Source organism: Varroa destructor, unplaced genomic scaffold, assembly GCF_002443255.2.
Source record: "Varroa destructor unplaced genomic scaffold, Vdes_3.0 BEIS01000005.1, whole genome shotgun sequence".
NCBI classification, from domain to species: domain Eukaryota; kingdom Metazoa; phylum Arthropoda; class Arachnida; order Mesostigmata; family Varroidae; genus Varroa; species Varroa destructor.
The window spans coordinates 18,595,697-18,617,264 of record NW_019211458.1 but is presented as its reverse complement, the minus strand read 5'-3'; the positions used below and the strand labels follow the sequence as shown (position 1 = coordinate 18,617,264).

Genomic DNA, 21,568 nt, shown 5'->3' with positions numbered 1-21,568 from the left:
AAAGGATACTGAATTGGGAATGCCGCATATTCAATAACGTGACGATCGGGCGAATGAGCCTGGATGTGACGCCAATACATTCGTCGGGAGAAATTGAATAAGTTGTGCATATGTCTGTGATAAATGTATATGGCCCCGTTGCTGAGAATTTGGGTCGACGCTTGATTCATGAGGTCGTTTGAATAGCTGGCACGGGTTCAAAAAGAAGTCGCTTCTCCTGCTACAAATGCCTATACGCCTAATAGAATAGCAGTCAGAGCGTGGCCATCGTTGCCTACAGGTTGTTTGTATACTGATAGGTGATTTTGTTAATGCTGCTCCTGTTGTACTTCTAATTCCAAAAATCGCAGACTTGTTTAGGCAACTGTCACTTCGAGCGTTCACTTCTTCAGTTTCCACTTCATAAAAGCTATTTCCATATATAATTCTTACATTCGCTTTATAGCAGTTGTGTGTACTTGTAAAATATGACGGGCGCGCTGATAATTCATCGTACCCAACATTGACTTGAAGCGTTCAGCTTTTAGCGTGTTTAGCTCGATGGTGGCTGCGTCTGTTATCTGATACAAATATGTCCAACTGTAGCAGACAATACCCATATTAAAAGATAGAATAGTATAGAAAAAAAAATAAGAACTAGATAAGGAAATAGCTTATTGGAAGTAGAATCTAAAGAAATCGGCAACAAGCTGTTACATAGCTGCATTTCGGATGTTGTTAACAAAAAAAAAAAAAAAAAACCTTTAAAAACGTTGTTGTAAAAATGCTTTTTGACAAGCTGCCAGCTACTTTGATACGCTAAGCAAGCTTTAGCATACTTGCTCGTATAAATATTATTACTAGTTTTACTATCCACAATATGTTCCCGACGCAATTTCTTCCTTTTTAGTCAATCTACTACTATCGGTAGTCGAAAGAGAACTACCTTCCGCGAGTAACAGCAAATATCCGAAGGTCAACGTTACGTTGCTGCTTCTGTCACTAACTACTATATGCATCTTTTACTGTTATTACATTATACGAACATGGAATCTCTTAGTATACTTTTCAGTAAAGAGGCTGCGCTGTACGTCAATACTGACAACAACAATTTTCCTACATACACACATACGTTTGTGTACGACGTGTTATTATGGCAATATCAAATGCCCGGCATCGAATAGAAATTGTCTAACAAAAGCCTTTGGAGCCAAGTTGAATTTGACGTTTCAACCTCCATTAATACCCCTAACCTAACCCTTTTCCATCGTCCAGCCGTCACGGCAACACAAAGATGCACTATGGGACTGATTTTACTTCATTTTATGGCAAAAACGGATGTGTCCTTTCCATTCTTGCCTAGAAATACTGACAGCTGCCTTCCCTTGCCTTAACGACTCAACCCCAAGGTGCCGACCCCTCTTTCCTTGGGTCAACAGCGAGCAGAGAGCGATGAAGGGAACGCATGGACAGAAGAATGGTGGCGGGTCCGAATGGACAGTTGGTTCTAGTTATTGGCAGCTTCTCATCATCTGGCTTCACAGCTTAATATGGTGGCAAAGAAAAGAAAAGCGCTCTGGCCATGTCCCTGTTGTGCCCTCTGTTTTAGTATGCCTCCAAATGATAACGACTAGAGTCGCCGGACTTGCTCTTACTGCTGGAGACTCCACTGACAATAGGTCTTTTCTTCAGTTCGCAGCACAGGCCGCCTGCTGATTGACTATCAGTGGGTCGTGCGAACCTGCTTTTACGCCGATCTTCGCCGACAAGACTGTCTCTCAGAGAATTCGGTTTGTATACGGAGAAGGCAAAGGCCGCTACTCGCCAACTGTTACCAGCTTTTCCCACCTACAGTCCCGGCTCCATCTGTTTCGACCCTTAAAGTAAACCCCTAGTCTGCTGAAGACCCGACCGTTCGCTCGCTACATAGTACGTTACATGCATTCGTCGTGTGTCCCGTCCGCTCCTGGTAAGAAATGAAAGGCCAGGCCCTGCAGGCTGCTCCGTCCGTGCTGGAGACGCCAGCAGCTGCATTAGTATTATGTTTTAGTCACCCACCATCCATGTGAGAGGATCCAAGCCATCTTGGGTACGGTGTTCTTACTCGGCAACCTGTGCCAGTAAAAAAAAGAGTTCGGCAACTCTAGGGCTAGAGAAGATTTTCGTTCTCTCTTCGTTCTCGACCCAAGATCACTATTCTGCTCAATTCGCCCCCGTACGGATAATCGCTCATTCAAACTTCTTTAACCGTAAAGACGTCATACAGGGTAACGAAAGTGAATTCTGCTGCTGTGTTTCTATATTTCACATTTGATTTAGCTTTCCTAGCCTTAAACAGCTAGCTATTCGTACCTAGCTCTCGAGCTGGCAAATTGGACAACTCTCAGTTTGAAAGATGGTTTCCGATGAGCCTGCAACCGGTCCAGACTAAGCGCATGGAGTAATCGGAAGAGTTGAAGATCGCCAACAAAGAAATGAGAGATCCATAACAAGCACGCCGACCTCATTACCACTATAAGGAGAGAAGCTCCAGATCGGGACAACTGTTGAGCGACGTGAGGGAATAAGACTTTGGGCGCACGAAGAGAGTAGGTTATTGCAGGTTACACTTCAGAAGAAGGTTTTGGCGCCCAGACTATCCACTGTTACCTTATGCTGGATTTGTAGCCCAAGGGCACAGCCTTTTTTGCCATGCAACGGTACGTTCCTTGCCCTTACAACTTTGCCCCCTTTCTAGGTTCGCAAAAATTCCTGCGTCTTCTCAGAGCTTCTTTAGTGCTTGCACTTTGCTGTCCAGAAGAAGACCACAGTACCACTCAGGTTCGCACACACATGACAAGATAACAGAACAGCTATCTGGAAAGGTCTAACGGGTAGGGGAAAAGATTAACGGAATGAGTCCAGTGATATCGATGGAACAATTTTAACAACTTACGTCTATTGTCACTCCGAATCCAACGGCTCTTTAGCTAAGACGCATGCTTTATTTCGCGGCAACAGAGCAGCGCACCGAGCGATAAAGGAGTCGTTCAACGAGATGCAGGGTCCGAACAAAGCAAGAATGATTAAGTGCCAATGCTCAGCATCATGCCCGTGCATCCCTGCCTAGAGCTATGAAGCACTGCTTACTTGGAGTCACCCCCGCCGTCTTCTGTGTTAGCAAATTTTACTGTTCCGGCATTGTCGATGCGACGTACAGCTGCATGAAGCGAGCAAACTGAGTGAGGACCCGGTGCAATATCAATGGATAGGGTTGTTCCAACTCGCCGCGTATGACGACGTGCTGCATGCCAATCTTTCGCTTGCTATTATTCGGTGATTATATTGCTAAAGTATGCCCGCCTGGGCCGGGTTGCACTGAATGGATGGCAGGTTCTGCTAGATATATGATACATATTCGTGTGCATAACAATTCCCGGCAGTCAATGGGTGAATGAAGCAGTATAGCGCCCATTGAAGTCTTATGAAGTCTGTAACTAGTAATCGCTGATTAATGTTATTTGGATAGCAGATGCACACCCACCCTGTCGAATATGGATATATATATAATAATAATGGTCTGAAAGAAATATGGTTTGAAGTAATGTGTTGCATGAAATGAGACTATTTATAATAGTGCCGACAAGGGCCAAATTATTGCAAAAATTGAATTTTCCGAATACGAGAAGATGCGAATTCTAAGGAAAGGACTGTGCGATAACTTAAAAAGGAATATTAACATTACATAAATATCTTTAAATCAAAAGTCTTGAAAGACGAGGGGACGAACCTTCATAGGCATTACATGAAAAATTGCTGGTTTACCCAACCCACTAGCTCGACACAAGCGGCAATTACGAGAGCAGCGTAACATAACCCGAGTTCCCAGTTCAACCGAGAGCTTGACTCGCTCTCAGACATATAGACGCTGCTCAGCAAACTGATTGCTTTTCGAATATGCGCATTTTCATTGAGGTCCGTTTTGAAAGTATCAAAAAAAATGCATCGTTTACGCATTGATGCGCACCTTGTCTGAGGTGTATAAGGCATGTAAAAGAATGTTTTTTATAGTAGTTTAGCTCAAAGTTGACTCCATCTGCACTCGGAAATTTAAAGCTAATATTATCGTCAACCATTTTTAAATGTTCGTGACGACTATCTGTCATTTTGCCAAATACAGCTCTTACTGAAACCCCGTTTACGGCAATAGTGATAAGCTTGATCGTGCCGACTTTCCTTGGAGTGGTAACAGCTGTTTACTTAAATCTCAAAGAACTGCTACCATCTCAATCTGACGATCGGGGAAAGCATATTAGACTGTATTCCTCTGTAAAAGCGACAAGACTAGATTATTCGTAGCTCCAGAATTAGAATCTACCATTATACGGTAAATTTTTACGAAGCTAGACGACTTCCTCTAAGATCAGCTCACGGAATCCTATATGCATACGTGTAGAAATTATTTGTTATTTTAAACTATTTGTATTTTCTGTTATTTTTACATGTCTTTCATTTAGCTTAGCTAGTATAAAGATCATTTGTCTACTTTGTCCCTACACATGTCCATTTTTATTATATTAACTATGTGTTTACTAACCCATTTTACTGTTCGATATCCCCCGTGTTGAACAAACCTGTCTAATACTGATGGTTTAGGTTGTGTTTCTCTGTTACCTCTTGCCTGCTTTATTTATGATTAAAATCCAAATTCAATAGCAAGTTTGTGATCTTTTCTTCAGCGACGTCGATGGCCTCTTTAGTAAATCACTACAAGGGGACGCCACGTTATAGAAATATGTTGAAGAATGTTCATGCTACAGCGACTTGCCCTCATGGGGCAACGTAAACCACAAAGATGCTTTCTCTTGTCACACAAATTCCTACGTTATTCCGTTCAGGCGTTTTCCATACACCATTAGCCGGCTACCGGACAAGCAGGAACACCACCAGTGTAGCTCAGCGGCATGACAGCATTATATTAGTACGCCGCTGCAGCAGCTCCGAAAACCGAAAGACTCCTCATGACTAGACAAGCGACATACGACATATTACCCAGAAGAAAAGGAGACACATCAGGTGGAAGTATAACCATTTGTGAATGTACTCGCATACACACTATAGAAGAAGCGACCGTTACGAGAGATCTGGCTCAATTATCAAGAGAATCTTGTCTTGTCTCGACTTTCTTTACCGCCGCGATTACCACTCTTGCCACCACCGTCACCACCAAAAGGTCTTTTTTCGTCTTATTGAATCCTGAAAGCGACGGCCTGAACAGTCACCCTTTTGGGCAAGTTACCTCCCCCCTCCCTCCGCTCAACCACATAATTATGGCATAAGTAGCCACGTATTAAACAACGCGTTGGTGCACATAAGGGCAAAATGAGACAACGCCGGTGATGGCCACTAGACGCCCTTAACGGCTCTAAAAGACATTAGATAGCAATGAAGCAAACGAAGCTGCTTGGCTGCTGTTCGAATGATGTGAAGGACCTGTATACCAGACGAGGTATAATTTACACTCAGTATGCACCCTACGCGCTTTTCTCGAGTTGGCTTATCGAGTCACGTCAAGCTACCATTTCTGTTACTCGTGTCTTCGTTGCTTCATTCTCTTTAGCTATTTCGGGTAGTTCTGTTTTCCATCAAACTGCAGAGGCTGTGAAATTCTCTTGCCTTGCTTCTTCGCTACAGGCCATATTATCCCTCCATCGGAACTTTCCATCATCGCCTCTGCCCTTTTCGAAGATCCGTTCTCCCTTTAGTGTGCCTTTTAGCAGCGGAGTTTTTGCTTATGATCTCTCCCAACTACGACCTCATCATGCAACGATGACGGCATGCAAGGATGCTAAGGATGACATCCTAAGATGCGATGGTGATCAAACAAAGCAGACGAAGAGTACAGTGGACAAAAAGAGTTCTACTCCCAAAATATTCACAAAAGCAGAAGAGTTTTTCGAGAACAGTCATCACAAGGTACACAAGCTGAAGTTGAAGTAACCTGCGGTAGAGGTATTTGCTTATGCCGTTTTGCCTTTACATCTCAAACGGAAACGAAAGAAATGGGGATAACGTATTTATACTTACCATACCGTGAGGAGTGCAGGGTACTTCTCTCCCTCAACAAAGAGTCCTTTCACACGGTTACGTACGTCATTTTACCATCACTAATAGAACGAGCTAGTGATTATTCCCACAGGGGAAGGATGAAGGTGCATATACCTCATAGAAGGCATCAGAATTTGTGGATACGTGAAGGAGAGCGGCGGCGTCCATCTTTTTTCTTTCACGCAGCCTGGGAATAGCCTCGCATAGATAGTGGTCTTGAAGATGTGTGTGTACGATGGATACGAGGAGCACAGTTTGTTCTTTGTTCTAACTGACGGTTCGTAAATCCTTTCATGATGCAAGGTAAGGCTGCTCATGCAGATACTAATAAACCGGTTTTTACGGTTGTCTGCGACAATATGTCTGGTAATATCACATGATATTCTATGGCACCTCTCTGTACGCTTTTCGCTTTTGTTCGAATCCGTTATTAGGCATAAGCAGTTTAATATTTGACAGGCTTTATGTAACTCTGCCCTGTATATACCAAATACTTTGTAGGTGAAATTCGTACTCCTAGAATGTACCATGTCACTCATGGTCACTTATGTTTTTTGCTTGCGCACGTATTTTATTTAAGGCTGCTGGTACTTCTTTCTGTGATGTTTAACGACCGATTCAGCTCATCGTTGAGTTTCGACTGTCGGAGCCTATTTCAAACTATTTCGAAACAACACCGAATTGAGACACTCTCCTCCAGGAAACGGCACGAGAAAATAACTGTCGAGCGTGCGCGACCCAGGACGCGGTTTACAGTAGCCTGTGCCATCAACCAAGTGAACAAAGTAGAAGCCCCTTATTTAGTCGATGGGACTGACGGACCCGATCCAGTGAGTGTCGAAGCAAGCGATGAGCGTTCGGGCCCGCTACCGACGAAGAAAAGTATTTAGCAGTAAAAATTGAACCGCTACTGTAGCAAAGCGATTGCTGCCGCTGTCACCGCGGCGGCGACGGCATCGTCGACGAAGCGTTAGAACGAAAGCGAAAGACTAGAAGACGGAACGAACAGGACTGCTGTGTCCGCTGGCGTTACGAAAGTAGGAAGACGACTCCACAAAGGAGAGACGCAAGGATGGTTAGAAATGAGGGTGAATTTATAGAAACGGTTCTACCGCCGTCGTACTAAGGGCCAAGGCGGGACCAACAACCGAAAAAGACGACTCCTTTTTTGCTATAATAACTACCGCCACCATGACGTATGCTGTCGAGAGCTCAGCGCTCCTTTTTCCTGCTATGTGTGTCTTGTCTCTATCTTCTCTCCCCCTCTCTCTCTCTCTCACATTGTCGGTCTACCCAGCCAAGATCTCCCGGGACTTGCTGGGTTCAGTCGGTGTCGCCTTCTTCTCCGCAGCGGATTGTGAAGTCGAGGAAAGGACTAAGAATGGGGCGAACGTCGGACGATCGAAGAGAAAACCAGAGAATGCGAACGCAATCCACCCCGACCACCCTCTCTGATTGCAACGACCTGACAGGATTTCGACAAGGCGTTCGCTTCCGGCACAACTGCTGGCGAAGTGTAACAGCGCAAAAGAGGCCAGTGAGACCCGCTATCAACTTTAAGGCTCGCTTGGCCGGCATTGGTAGGCTGACTTGAGAACGAGTAAAAGACTAGGGTGCTGTTGTTGGAGCTGAGCAACCACTCAGCCGGACTGACAGCTATTCTCGGGACAGTAAAGTGACCACTAGACGAAAGGTCGGCCGACGGCGCGGACCCTAGCGGGCAGAAAAAAATACTGCAGCTACGCCTCCACCTACGAGAGCTACCGATGCGGCGACAACTTGTATGAGCCCTCTCGTTTGTCGCTCTCTGGACGCACCTTGTCAGTGTCATGGACGTTCTCCAGGGCCTGGAGGCGTTTGGCGTGGTTGACCTACTTCGATTCGGCTTATTCCCGCTGATTCAGGCACCCGTGTATTTTAGGTATATACATTACTATAAAGTCGACGAAAGCTTATCTGATTAAGGTAGCCAACTACTTCCGGAATTTTCAAATATTTGATGGATTTGAGCACGTAACGCGGCAGCACAAGCAGAGGTTGAATATCCGTTTGCCGACAAGTTTTATTAATAGCCACACCTACATGCCTACGATGAATTATCTCCTAGAGCGTTATTACAATTCGAGAAAGAAATGCGATTACTTCATAATAATACCCCCTGTCCAAGGAGATTATTACGACCTATTATGCCGGACTAACACGACAGCACTGTTCATTGAAAAGAAAACCTCCTCTGGATGAAGGACAAAGAACCGCGGTCACTAAGCAAAAAGGTTCTTCCTCCAACAGAAACGGGAAGAAAGTACTCAAATACAACCAACTTGCGAAAGGCAGAAAGGACAATGTCTGAACCGGAAGGACCGGCGTAGAGCCCTGAAAAGACACCCAGGACGCATAGCGACTTAGTACGAGGTGGAAGGTTTATAAATTGTTTGGGATTAGCCCATTGCCGTGGAACGCGTAAAAGACTATACGCCTATACAATGGCACGGCACTACGATAACTATAGGATAAATAATGCTGCTGACCGTAGCTCGTTTGTCTCGTTACATTCACCCGGTGTCCTCTTTCTACCCCAAACTCTCTACAGCGATCAAAAGTGCGAGGAGATATCGTACGATGAGGGCACATCTGTGCAGGGCCTATGGTAGTACTGATACTATGGTACAGTAGTGGTACTGGCGCCAATGCCTAGCTGGAGAAAAGAAATTCGCTACCAGACCTTCGTCTTTTGTAGGACAAGGAAGGGAAGTGGGGGGCTCGTGAATGTGAGACCTGAGACTGAGCGGCGAGGTTGATCGGATCTGAGGATCGAAGCTATTCCTCGCTCATAGCTTCTGGCTTACTTCTGCGTTGATCGCCGTTTGCACCGGAGGTAACTTAGTTCCCGGCCTTACCCTCCTCGCCGGTTTCTCCAGCTCTTGTTAGGCTGGTCCAAGACGGATTCTCACCAGTTGCTGAGAAGTTACCGATGGCAGTGGCTGCCGAGCGTGTATGAGTATTACTTTTCGCGGATCGGGTTCCATTATTTCTCCTCTACTGCTACCGCTGGCACCAACATTCGGTTTAATTGGACCCGGTTTTTTGACCAACGGGTAGACAGTATCGGTCAACACCAAGAGGATAGCAAGTCATTGCATGACATTGGCGCTCACCATCAAATTTGCTAAACTGGGTGAACTTCATCAAAACAAATCGTTACTTGAGACTGAAAAAAACTCACAGAAAAAAAAAGCTGTCAAAGAAAGTCAGAGCTGCCGGAGACATAGATGATATTCGATACAGACGGACTAGGTCGCCGGCGAGGCTCCTACCGCCTGAGTGCGCCAGGCTGTCCGGCACTAGGATGAAGATACTAACAAACCGCCAGAGTGCGCCAGGCTGTCCGGCACTAGAATGAAGGAGATACTAACAAACCGCCATCGAATGAGACAGGACAAAATAAAAGACATGCGGAGAACTGTGCAGAAAGCCAGAAAAGGACAACGTACGCAACGCTGGTGATGTTCCCAAACAAACCGTTATTACAAACGACCCGGTTTCCTCCTATGGCATTCATAATGGATCCACCAAGTGGGCTTACCTTCTAGACAATAATAATAAGAATACACTAAATAGCAGATAGCTTGATTTTACCTTTATGATCGTTTGCTGCTCTCTGGGTACCTTCGTTGATTTCACATTATTGGTTAATTAAAAAGTGAACCGAAGTAAATGCCTGTCGCTTCGAGGGCTCAACAGGGAACGAGCGGGGTAGCTGTACCTTCCTTATGGCCCTTGCTCTCTTCCTGTTAGAGATACACAAGTTTAATATCGGACTCAGCGGCATGGAAGCGTTAAGACGTGCGGCCCTGTGGCCTTCCGGCCGCAACCAGGGCCTTCTTCGCCAAGGCTGCTCCAACCAGCCAGATACCGAACTGAGTTCACGAAGTCTTTGGCGTATGCGAAGGGAAGTAGAGCGGGTGAAGCAACTGGTTTTAGCTTGAGTTAATTCATTGTTGTGTAGTACTTATCATTATCATCAACAGCAGCAGCATCAACAACAACAATGAACGCCAGGGCAGTAATTAATTATAACAAGAGGCAGTATCGACTACAACAGCAAAGATGACGACAAATAAAGGAAAGACCGGCCAAAACTGGTACTATCAGAAGGTACTAACAGTTCAAATTGCTTCCAGCTGCCTCAGGCCCAGCACAGTTCTATGCCATAAACTTAATGCTATAATCGAAGTTCGAGAAAATAATGGAAACAAAACGTACCTTACGAGGATAACAGGACTGTTGCTATTTAAGGACCACGCTCGTAATAACGACCATTATTACTTTGCAACAGCTGCATCATCACTCACTTTATATATATTACGTACAGCGTGTGATCGGTACTGGAAGTTTCGCTTGTTTTTTTATTAGAGTTGACTAACTTAATGGCGCATACGCTAGAATTGTCTATTCAACTTCGTTATTTTAATTGCTCTCCAGCATTCAGTCATGTCGATAAATGCTTCCATTCAGGTGGGAACACAACATAGTATTGAAGATTTTGTATGATTCGTTTATTTGTGTGACAAAACGCCCCCTGCTTTATCATGGGTCTATTACATGGGACCTTCTTCATCTGTTTTAGAAGCATTGCTTATAAAAAAAATGTACACGTTACTTACGGAGCTTAGTATGGTATGTGAACTTACCAAGCTATGTATAACTAATAACGGAACAGAAAGTGGCCTAATGCAATAGTATGGTAGACCAATAATCTTTTACATAAGCATACTGTACAGGTTTCGCAATGATTTTTGCAGAACGTAGCAGCAAATAGCCTCACGTTAATAATAAGCACGCTGCTGCTTACAGACTAAGAAGGAAATGCAAGAACAACGTTCGAATGGCCGATTAGAGGACATTACAAGGATCATGGGTGCTCAACACATACGAAAATATATATATACACACTCTAACGGCTGTAGAAAACTTTGTATGAGATTTTCTAAAGCGTACTGCTTCGCTACGACATGTTTCGGTTTCTACTGCACAACATACGCTTATTAGTATTCTCTATTAAGATGGTTACGAAAAAGGCCTGATGAATCTACCTTTTTAGCCTTTAGTCGAAAGGTTAGGTCTTCGTTTATCCGTAAAACATTCCACCGTTCTGCTCCCTGCCCTCTCCTGTCTACTTCGCAGTGTGTGCCGCAGTTCTGTGTATACTCTTTCTTCGCTGTCTTCTGAGACGGCGATTTCTTCCCTGTCGTCGTCGTCGCTCTCATTGTTCTACCCTTCAACTCAATAGTGACAAATGGCCTCAGAAAAGAAATGAGCAAACGAGTCTGGCGCTAGTAGCTAGAAAGCACCACCTTGCTATAATACCCTTCCACACACACACAGGCGCCTACAGTACTACACAAACACACCCCAGGAGGGCAAAGGCAATTGACAGATCGGCAGGGCTAACAACTTCAACGGCGAATTGTAGAACGCTGCTTATGTCGAAGAGGCAGCGGTTTTGCTTCCTTTAAACTACCTCGAGTGAAAGCTGATCGACGCACCATTTCCGGGCTACTGACTCTTCCCTTCCAGCGGCGTGAGAAGCGTCCCGTGTCGCTCGAGCGTTCTACTTGCTCTTCAAGGTAGGCGTTTCGGGTTTTTGTCTATTCCGCGGCTGCCATCACAATTCTACCACTACTTCAGCTCCGACTGGACAGGTAAGACTCGGCTATCGAAACGCCACAGGGTCATTGGCTATACTAATTTTCTGAAAGCCAAAGCTCGTTCAGAGCTTGTTACGACCAACACGTGGAAAAAGGTCGAACCGGCAAAAAGAGGGATAGAAGAGAAAGCGAACTATTTACAAGGTCGCTACGTCGCTATCCATGCGCCTAGCTCGATAGCAGTAGCAACATCCAATGCGTAGGCGGTTTCTTTTATCAGATCGATAAATGCGGTGGCTTGCCCCTTATTCTTGCAACTGTCTACGCCTATGCTCCTTCTCTATTCTACAAATACCCATCAGCCTGGAGTTCTCCTCCTCCACTGCTGCTCCCGGGGCACCGACCCCACAAATGAACGCCCTTCTGCTTACCTCGTCCGTTTAACCCCTTTTATAGTAATTCTGTTCAATGTTGTATCTAGCAGCTTCTTTGACTGTGCACCTCTAAGCGCGCAGAGACATATTTTCCAACCGTCTATTCATAGGCAAAACAAAAGGGAGCGTACTGTTGGTTCAATGGGTCCCGTTACAGCTGCTGCAATAATACAAGCACAAAGGCACCACCAAGCAATGTTTTGATGTTGCATCGCCAATTTGTCTGCTACGTTTGTTGGCTGCCTGTGTTTTTCAGGATCCACTATGTCGGTCCGTCAAAACAATATTTGCTTTGGCCGTGAACAACGAGGCGACCAGAGCAGTCGAGGTGCCGAAGGACATGATACGCTAGTGTATACACCCCGAAGAGTCTAAATGGAGCGAGAGTCTCGTATGGTGATACCGCATCTACTGTATGGTGGAGACGTACGGAGTTCGACAGGAGTAAATGGGTTGTCGCATCATTCTGCAGAATCCCTCTTTCTTTAGGTTAGTCTCTTTTATTTTTTTGATAAGAAATCATTACCAGTACGGTCATTCTTGTAATGGCATTGGAATTCTTATGTGAGCTTATTATCACATAGGCTGTACGCTAAATTCTTCTATGCGGTTTTGCAGTTCATGTATCTCCTATTGTTGTACACATTTACCGTATATGGCCTATACCTTAAGCTGATCAAAAGATAAATGTCCGCTTTTATACTTCATTTTTAAACGCTACTTGGAAGTGTTTTATCAAACCTCAGTTAGCCCGCTGAAGTACCATTATGTGGTGAAAAGAATTTCAACTCGGATTCAGTTGGAAAATATTGATGTTCCCTGTCAATGAGGTACACTTTTGAGATCTATTTCGTTTCATTTTTCGTAACCGAAGCAGTTTGCCATCTTTGTCATATACGACGGAGACTATAATTATGAAGAACGCTCAAAGATCTTTGCTGAATTCAAAGATGGCCCCGGCATGACGTCTTTCCTAGATGTTCCTCAAATTAAACGAAGGGCGCAAATAAAGCTCGCTTACCATTGGCTCACGATATTCAGCCCCGCACCGAGTAATACGTATCCCTAATGACAGGTTCCTACTCCGAGTTGGTACGAGCGACAAGAACTAGTGTCTTTAGGACAATATGAGGCAGAGAAAGGAACGGATGGTTTCGGCGGGTACTTTCAAGCCCTAAGCTAAGCCAAATATCTATCGAAAAAGACCATGATTTACTTTCGGTAGGATTGCTGGAGTGTTATAAGGGAGGAAATCCTTTTGAGCGAACCGGACCACTTGGCCATTCGTGCAATCGTTTTCAGGTAGCAATTCTGGTAGTTGTCGTATGCGGTTAACATTATGGTATCGTGATTCGTTGATTTATTCTACTAACTGTCAATTGTTAGCATTCGTTGTCAAAATATTCCTATGCGTCTGCACTCACTTTTACTAGTACAATAACTGGTACTCGGTCGTCTCCATTGGACGACGGCCACTTGAAACCTCAATCAGTTACGTATGTTTTGGCGATAGATGAAAACTAAAAAGGAGCGTCATAGCGTCAGAACTTTCCCCTCAACCTTCGTTCTCTGCGGCCCACGCCGACAGCACGGACAGATAAAATGAAGCAGCCCAGAAAAGGCTTTCCGGAGGCGAGAAAGAAAAAGCCTACAAATAGAGGAAAAGTTGATGTAGCTGTAAAATCGCATTTCTATGACAACTTTCTTTTCCAAGCCTTATTAGTATCAGCAAGAACCCTTTCACGCTCGTCCACATATCGGCAGCCAGTAGTAGGAACAGAAGCGCACCAAAGGAGTCGGCTTTAATGCCGCTTTAGGTCGTTGCAGCTGCTGACAGAAAAAAACAAAGTCGTTATATGCATCGCAACGCTCCTAAGATACCGTCGAAGGAAAATTGAAACTGTAGTTGCGAACAATACAAACAGCTATTGTCAACGAAGCAGCCGTCGTTGACTCGATGACGAGCGGAAGAAAGTGGAGGACATCGGGGCAAAATAGAGCGAATAGTTTCTCCTACCCGTTTCTTGCCTCGCCGGCCCACTTTTAGGCACACAACCGTTGACTAACGACGAAGAAAATTCAGTAACATCAACGCCAGCGGGAGCTTGGGCGACATGCCGTGGCCACTCACGGAACTGTGAGAGGCGCAACCGAGATGGGTAGTGGTAATCGTTGGCGCACCCGGGCGTGCGAAACGATGCTAGAAATGGTGAGACAGATGAAAACTTGACGTACCTGAAAACCTGACTGCCCGTCGTTTCCGCGGGTGCCAGGTTTATTGTTCATCGAACGCCAGATCACTCGTGTCATTACACTACCGTGGCATGTACCGTGACTGTCGTAGCGTACCGAAACTTTAGCACTCTTCTTTCTCAGTATTAGCTCTACGAGTATCACGTGTGATGCTTGGTTAAAACAGCCACCAGCGGGCCTCCAGCTGCAGCTCCTTTTTCCCTGCATTATATGGAGCTTACGTACAAAGAGCAGTTTTGCCTCTTCTTTAAATCAGGTATTACTAAATACTTGATACGTAGTGTAATTCAGCCCAAAAAAAACCACCACGACTCGATACGTAGTGTAATTCAGCCCAAAAAAAACCACCACGACTCGCTAGAGTTTGCGTGTTTTACTTAGCCCCTGCCAGACACGCGTTGTCGTTATTCATTCCTTCTATAGCTACTCCGTACGGTGTGATTTGACTCTGCACATCTGGCATACAGCAAAACAGTATGAAAGTTTTGAGTAGCTCTTACCTTGATATTTATTGTGTTGGATGCTTTCGGTAGCTTAGATTGTTCGCCCTATGCCGTCAGCGGAAGTGTCAACAACATACTACTATGTGGTAAAACTCGTAGAAGCAAATGCAACAACTGTACATTTGTGCTTCGTTTTAAGCTGCCTTCTTGACCAGTAGCAGTACCGCACATTATTCTTCTTTCCTTTTTTTAGGCCTTTTACCGCCTTCATTTGATACTTATACTTCATTTGTCCTAAACACGGTTTTGTCTGCGCTACGTCATCGATCGTCAATGTTGGTCAAATTCTATCATTAACCTTTTTCTCCTTCGGGACCATTGTGGTTCTATCTAGATTTTACGCCATTCGCATCCTCTTTTTATGTCGCTTTTCTTGGTCCCATATATTTTGCCTGCTCGTTTTCTTCTTTTTCTCTCCCCAAGGGACTTTTCATACCACCTATCGAACCATTTTGGAAAAATGCTCGCTCTTTTTGGCCCTTTTCGTTTTCCCTGTAACTCATCATAGGGTTACTGCGCTCTTCTGGTAAGAAAGGCGTCCCGGCTCGCCTACAAGCTGCACGGAACTATTACACCAACAGGACTTCTCTCGGTGAGCGCCTGTACACTCTAAGCAGCCTTTCTCCAGGCGATTTATGGTCACGACGGGAAGGACTAAAACGACGACCAAGGTATAATTACGCAAAGATGGGTCAGTTATTGAAGCATAGATGGCGAGGAAAACGTCAGAGGCTTCCGGTAGAGCTAGCCTACGCTCTTAACAGTGCTGTGATCTGGAAATGTAGGAAGAGTAGCGACAGCACAAGGGTCGCGTAAAACCTTCCGTGTTGGCTACTGCGGTCTTTCATGCGTCGCAAGAGTTGACTAGCGAGGGTGCATTCAAGCCGGCCAGCAAGGTTCTTTAGAAAAGCACACCCGTGCGTTTCTTGTCTCAACTTCGCGGTTTCTTCGAGCTTCGTTCGTCTTCCAGAAGGATAAAGAAGAGTCCGAGCTATTGCAGGAACGACAATCCATGATAAAGCCCATGGGCACACGAGACAGCGCGTCATAGAGAGGACTCTAGCAGTCCAGTCGGTCATACGAACAAGTTCGCAGCAGCGGAATAGGCTTCAGAGCCTGCAGCAGCAGTTGTGCCGATCAGTGTTATCAGCAGCAGCGGCAGAAAGCAGCTTGCCGCGTGGCTAATAAGTGTTGCAGTAGAAAAGGTGATTCGTTATGAATAGGTGCTAACTGACGACGCATTCTGGTGGTGATGGCTGGTGCCATCTTTTCCGCCGTTTCGTCTTTCTTTCTTTTTACTTACTTTATATTATACGGTATTTACAGAAGATACTGCCATTCTAGTCCTTCCTCTATCCCTGATTTTTTTTCAAGATCGGCGGCAGCAGGGTCTTGGTGGTGTGAGACTGAGTGTCAGTAGGCGAAAGCGTTTACAGAGGCTTGAGTGACTTCTGGCAGGCCTTGCTCGCGGCCCTCTCCTTCTTTCTTCGTATTTTTCCTAATGGCTGTGCATGGAGTTTTGAGCTACACAGCCGCCCATATCCTTCTATGCTCGAGTGACGTAGTTGCTGGAGTTCTCATATCCGTAAACAAAGTGTAAATATGAATTTGTATACAGAAAAGTAACATCATAACATCATAATAATAAAATACAGTATTGTTGTAGCAACTTTTACTGAAGTAAATATTCTGAAGGTTACTTCTCTGTAACTTCTGAATCTCACTGTAAAGTATCTAGTTATACTTAGCTATTACTGTAATTTAACGATGCTTCAAATTTACATTGCTTCTCCTGTCATTTCCATCGTTTGCTGTATCACCAGTGTTCTTGTTGTCTACAAATTTGTTCCAGTTTCTGATTGTCGATACTATGCGTGCCGTCTCTGTGTTACGGTCCACAATGCCGTTAGCAGGTCGGTGCTTCCGCTCGACTATACCCACAGTAGGTCTGGGGTTGACGAGGGCCCAAGTGTGCAAGAACAAAGCTTGTTCGGTAAGTTATTGGGATAGACGAAGGGGTAACTGTATGGTACCATTTCAAAGCTGCACAGCAGACGTATGGTCAGTTCGTAAACGAAAAGGAAGATGACGAGAGCCTTTCCAACTGGAAAATAAACGTGACCGGCGTGCTGCGCGTGTAGACACTCTAGGTGCCCTGCAGGCTACACTAGGCCATGTTGCTGCTACTGCCAAACCCCAACTACTGCTAACAGACAACCGTTCGTCGGCTGTGTCTCTCCCACATAAAGATGCGCGTGGTGGTACAGGGTTGCTTGCCACACTTACTACTACAATGCTTCGTCGGTACTTATATGGCCGCCGCGCAGACCTTACCCGCAGCAGCTTCTTTGTCCTGTTTATTGTGTCCCCATCTGCCTGCTTCGCAAACGGCGAATCGTACGGCTCATTCTTTCTCTCACGTGGGCCGCACGAAACACTAACTAATCACTAACCTAATTTTGGTCTAGGTACGCGGACATGGCGCCGGTGACGGCGGCGCAGGCAGTATTGGTAGGCTTGCGTTCTGGCCACATACGTATTAAAGAAGTACCAATGGCACGAACGGAAAAGTAACAGACGGTTCGGGTAAGCGTATCGGCTTGTTCTAGACATTCTATGCTGTCCGCAACGCCATTCTGGCGACTCTCGCCGTTGCGTATCGTCCAACTTGGCTAGCTTTATGGAGAAGAAAAAGCTGGATAGTGGCCGGCTAAGCAAGTAGAACTCTGATAGGATAATAGTTATCTTACCCTCACCTCTAGCCTTTTTAGCTCAACTAGACACGCAGCTATTGAGTCTACACTATTCATTATTAGTTCGCTTTGATCTTTTTACTTCTCCTACGTTTTATCCTTTACGTAAGTAAAACGGGAAACCACCCCTGCTCTTTCTGCTTCACTCGTCTTCTACGTCACGATTACCTCCATCCTATTTACTAATTTCTTCCATCGTTAGGACGTTCATCGAACTCACTACAGCTCGACTCCTCATGGATCTCGTTTCGCTTGACTTCGTTTCCTTTTGGAAGCTGAGGTAGAAACAAGCCATTTCTACCTCTACTCAGCTATATCCCATACCACCCACTAGCAGTATTCCTAGGCAAAATGCGCCGTGCTTCCCTGTTTGTCTAGGAGGGGGATATCGCGTTACTAAAGGTAGCCCGCTATAAAGAAAGCAGCAAAGGGAAAAGATCATATTCTGGCGTAGACGCTTTCTGCCTATGGCACTACTGCTGGCACCTGCTGTTATAGGAAATGCCTCTGACGCCCGATACGGACCGTTGGACAGCGACGCAGCCGCTTTCGACCTGTCGCTGCGACTTCTCCTATTGTTTCTAGTCATTGGAATACACTCGCGTTATAACAGGAGAAGAGCCGAATGTCTAGGAAGTGGATTGATTGGGGTTGGGGCGGTAGACTCAGAGGAAGGAAGAGAAAAGGAATGAAGTAGCTTTAGAGTTACGGAGTGACCATGAACTGAAATGGCCTCACCGTTTTTTTGGTCTAAGTATTGGCACAGCAGCACATTAGAAGGCAGAGGTGAAACTAGTGAGGAAGGACGAAAAAGGATAAGCACAACAATCAGCAGGTGCCGGTGGCCTGTGAAGGAATAATCCCCTTAAGCCGTATGGCGTCGGCAATATAGGCCAAACGCTGGCAGGTGGTATCGGCTCGTAACAGTAAAGCCCACTAGCGAAAAAGTTACCAAATCGTTAACGATTTCGCTTTTTCGACACACACCGTTAGAGAACTACGAAGAAACACACTTACGCAGGAGTTTTCTGTATCTCAAACGGGGCGTAAATACTTGTAAGTTAGTATTTGAATGTTGTAGCTGAACGTGACTCTACATTCTTTACATGGCAAAGAACGTGCACGGTGTCGAAATTTTGTTTAAACACATGGAAAAATAATTAGTGCGAGATTTCCGAAGAAAGGTTTCAGGAAATTCTTATGCTTGAAGACAAAGCTCAAATGGCAGTAACGAATACCGACAAAGCAAGAGTTTTCTATTTGCAACGTGTTCTTAATGTCTTGACGGTTTTGATTGATTATTAATATGCAATTATTTAATTTATAATAAAATCTATCGAAAGCCAACCCAACTATTTTGACCCGTACAATCGAGGTCGTAGTGTTTTATCCGAAAAAATGTTTTGCTCTAACTGTTTGTGTAAATCCGAAACTAGAACATTTGCTAAAATTTCTTGTTTTTTCACAAGCAAACGTCGAAGTTCTTATATTAATTTATCACAAATAACGATGTTGTTTATTGCAATACATACAATTGTTTGTCATAATCTAAGTTTCGACTTGACAGTATCTTATTTCCATACAGGTCAATCGCATCTTAATGCTTTCATAGAAAAAACGTAGCAAGTCCTCCAATATATCGCTCAAAGCTCGTATCATTTTGCTTCTAAAGTGTGAAAATTCTCTGAAAACACTTTCTGACAAACAAAGCTCGTCTGACCTTCGCTTTTCTGGAGCAACCACATTTCCACTAGACTGCACCTCACCTATACAGCATCCTCGATGATAGCCACAATTTGACTATCGTACAAACAAAGCGGGCAGTAGTAAGGCTTAGTCGCCAAACCGTTACGCTCCTGAACCCAACGACAAGATGGAGCACACGAATTGACACATACGATTCTAATTTCCCATCAGCTACATCCGGCGTCTCGATGAGTTGTTGACACGCTTTTTCCTGACCTAACGACAGTTGCGTTATCGTGTAATGGCGCAAAAAGTATGCCCTATTACTTTTCAGTTTCTTTCTCTTCCTTTAGCCGTCTCTTAAGATGCTCCCACGCCTACAAAGCATCCTCGTGCCACTGCCAATTGCGCCTTCCCTACTACTGGTCGCTACTCGATACTGAATTGTTGCCCGTGGTGCCGATCGCTGGCTCCATAATGTTTTTCCGTTGAGTAGTTGAAACTTCTTGTCAACCTCTGTTATCCCGCTTCTTGCCCATTCAGTTTCGTTACTCCCTCTCTTCACTAAGTTGCTTGGTTTTCTTAACTTCCCCTCTTGTCGACTAGCAGCAACAGCAGCTGCAATTTTCAATCCCGAAGCACGCCTGCAGTCTTAAAAGAGACTAGGTTAGAAAGGTTATTTTACCTCGGTGGGTGTCGACACCCTGTCAAATTGGGTCACAGACCCCTCTGCGTCTTCACAGCTGTGTCTGCACTATCCTTACCCGATCTTCTGGACTTTTAAGGACCACAAGGAAGCCCAGACTACTTTGGTTGCCATCCGATGTTACACCGTTCCTGTTTTTAAGCCAGCTAAATGGGGAAGGTTCGTTCAGAGGTAACACTCCTACACTCGCGACAGCTCCTCACTGAGAGCTTTCCTTGACTAGTTGGACCGCTTTACTAACTCGTTAAGCGTTGTGCACGTATACCAATAACTATTACAAGATCCTCTTCGCATCTCATTGAAAGCCTTTCTTGTCCAGGTACGTAAACAAAACGTATAAGAAGCTAGGAGACAAAACATTTTTTTGGGACTATTATCAGTATTACCGGCCTATACGAGATGAACATACTTGATAGTTTCTGATTTATTGATTTGATACGGTGCATTTTCGATCATATTGTTATATGTACGATATATCAACGAGATTTTTTCTTTATTTGTTTAGGCACCAAATCAACGTTCCAAAAGATGATTATATTTAATAGACCTCGAGGAAAATACGTAACGTATCCAAGGATTGCTTTCCTCATAAAGTTTTCGGGTTTGTACAGGCCGACGGCAGCTTCGAAGCAAGAGACTCAAAAGCTGTACGAAGTTTCTAACGAATTAGTCAATTTTCACGTAAGAGGTATCATATCTTCGTGAAGTTCTATCTTCCTGGTATATCGTGAAGCTTTTTGAGTATCTTTTTTTTAACATATTAGCTCGAAGTAAAGAAGAACGGCAGCACATCCCAACTGACATTGCAACGCTGTGGGGATAACGTGCGTAAGCGATAATATGAAATTTACCCAATAGATGAGTTGGTTTATGATATAAATAGATCACGCTTTTCAACGGTGTACGTGCAGGTATATAGATCAATATACGTAACAATAGCCTCACTTTAAGGTTACACATTTTTGTAATCGTAGCTATAGAATGGCTTGCAAAAACATTTTTACGTGCTGAAAGATACGAAGAAATGAGCTCTGAATTGTAGAAAAAAACTAACAACCTGAAAGGCCAGTGTTTGAGGCCTGTCACAGCTGAACTGATGCGCGTCGAGCTCAGAGACAGTAACGGTTTCAGCACGTACGTTTAATGACGTGCATCAGCTGTGCATTGTTACAAAAAAGCTTTCAAGTAGAGCAGACGCATCAACCAAAGTGCAAAAAACTTTTCTTCGCGGGTCTTTCCAGAAGTATTTATACGTTAATCAACCGATGAGTACAAGTTTTCTCGTACTAATATTATTCCACCTCACTTTTCACACCTCATAACTTCGAAATACTCCCACTATCCCAATGTGCTCCATTCTGTCAATCCTAATACCAGCAATAATATCAGACTAACAACCATGGTCGTCGAACGTTGAAACGAATAGTAATCAATGCTGGCCAACTGAAAAACAACTTATGCCAAATATAGCACCCAGCTGCGCTTGTGGCAGTGAAAGCGTTCATATATATATATATAT

General features: G+C 44.6%; 1 protein-coding gene and 1 long non-coding RNA gene across 2 annotated transcripts in view; one reads left to right on the top strand and one right to left on the bottom strand.

Moving 5' to 3' along the window:
• The window catches only part of LOC111251188 (chondroitin sulfate proteoglycan 4-like), a 209,351-nt gene that overhangs the window by 184,089 nt on the left and 3,694 nt on the right, over positions 1–21,568 (bottom strand). The gene's annotated exons all lie outside the window — the stretch shown is intronic.
• Positions 12,367–20,871, top strand: LOC147755383 (uncharacterized). The gene is made up of 3 exons (XR_015327764.1): positions 12,367–12,637; positions 20,129–20,368; positions 20,555–20,871. It is a non-coding gene; the product is annotated as an uncharacterized LOC147755383 (long non-coding RNA).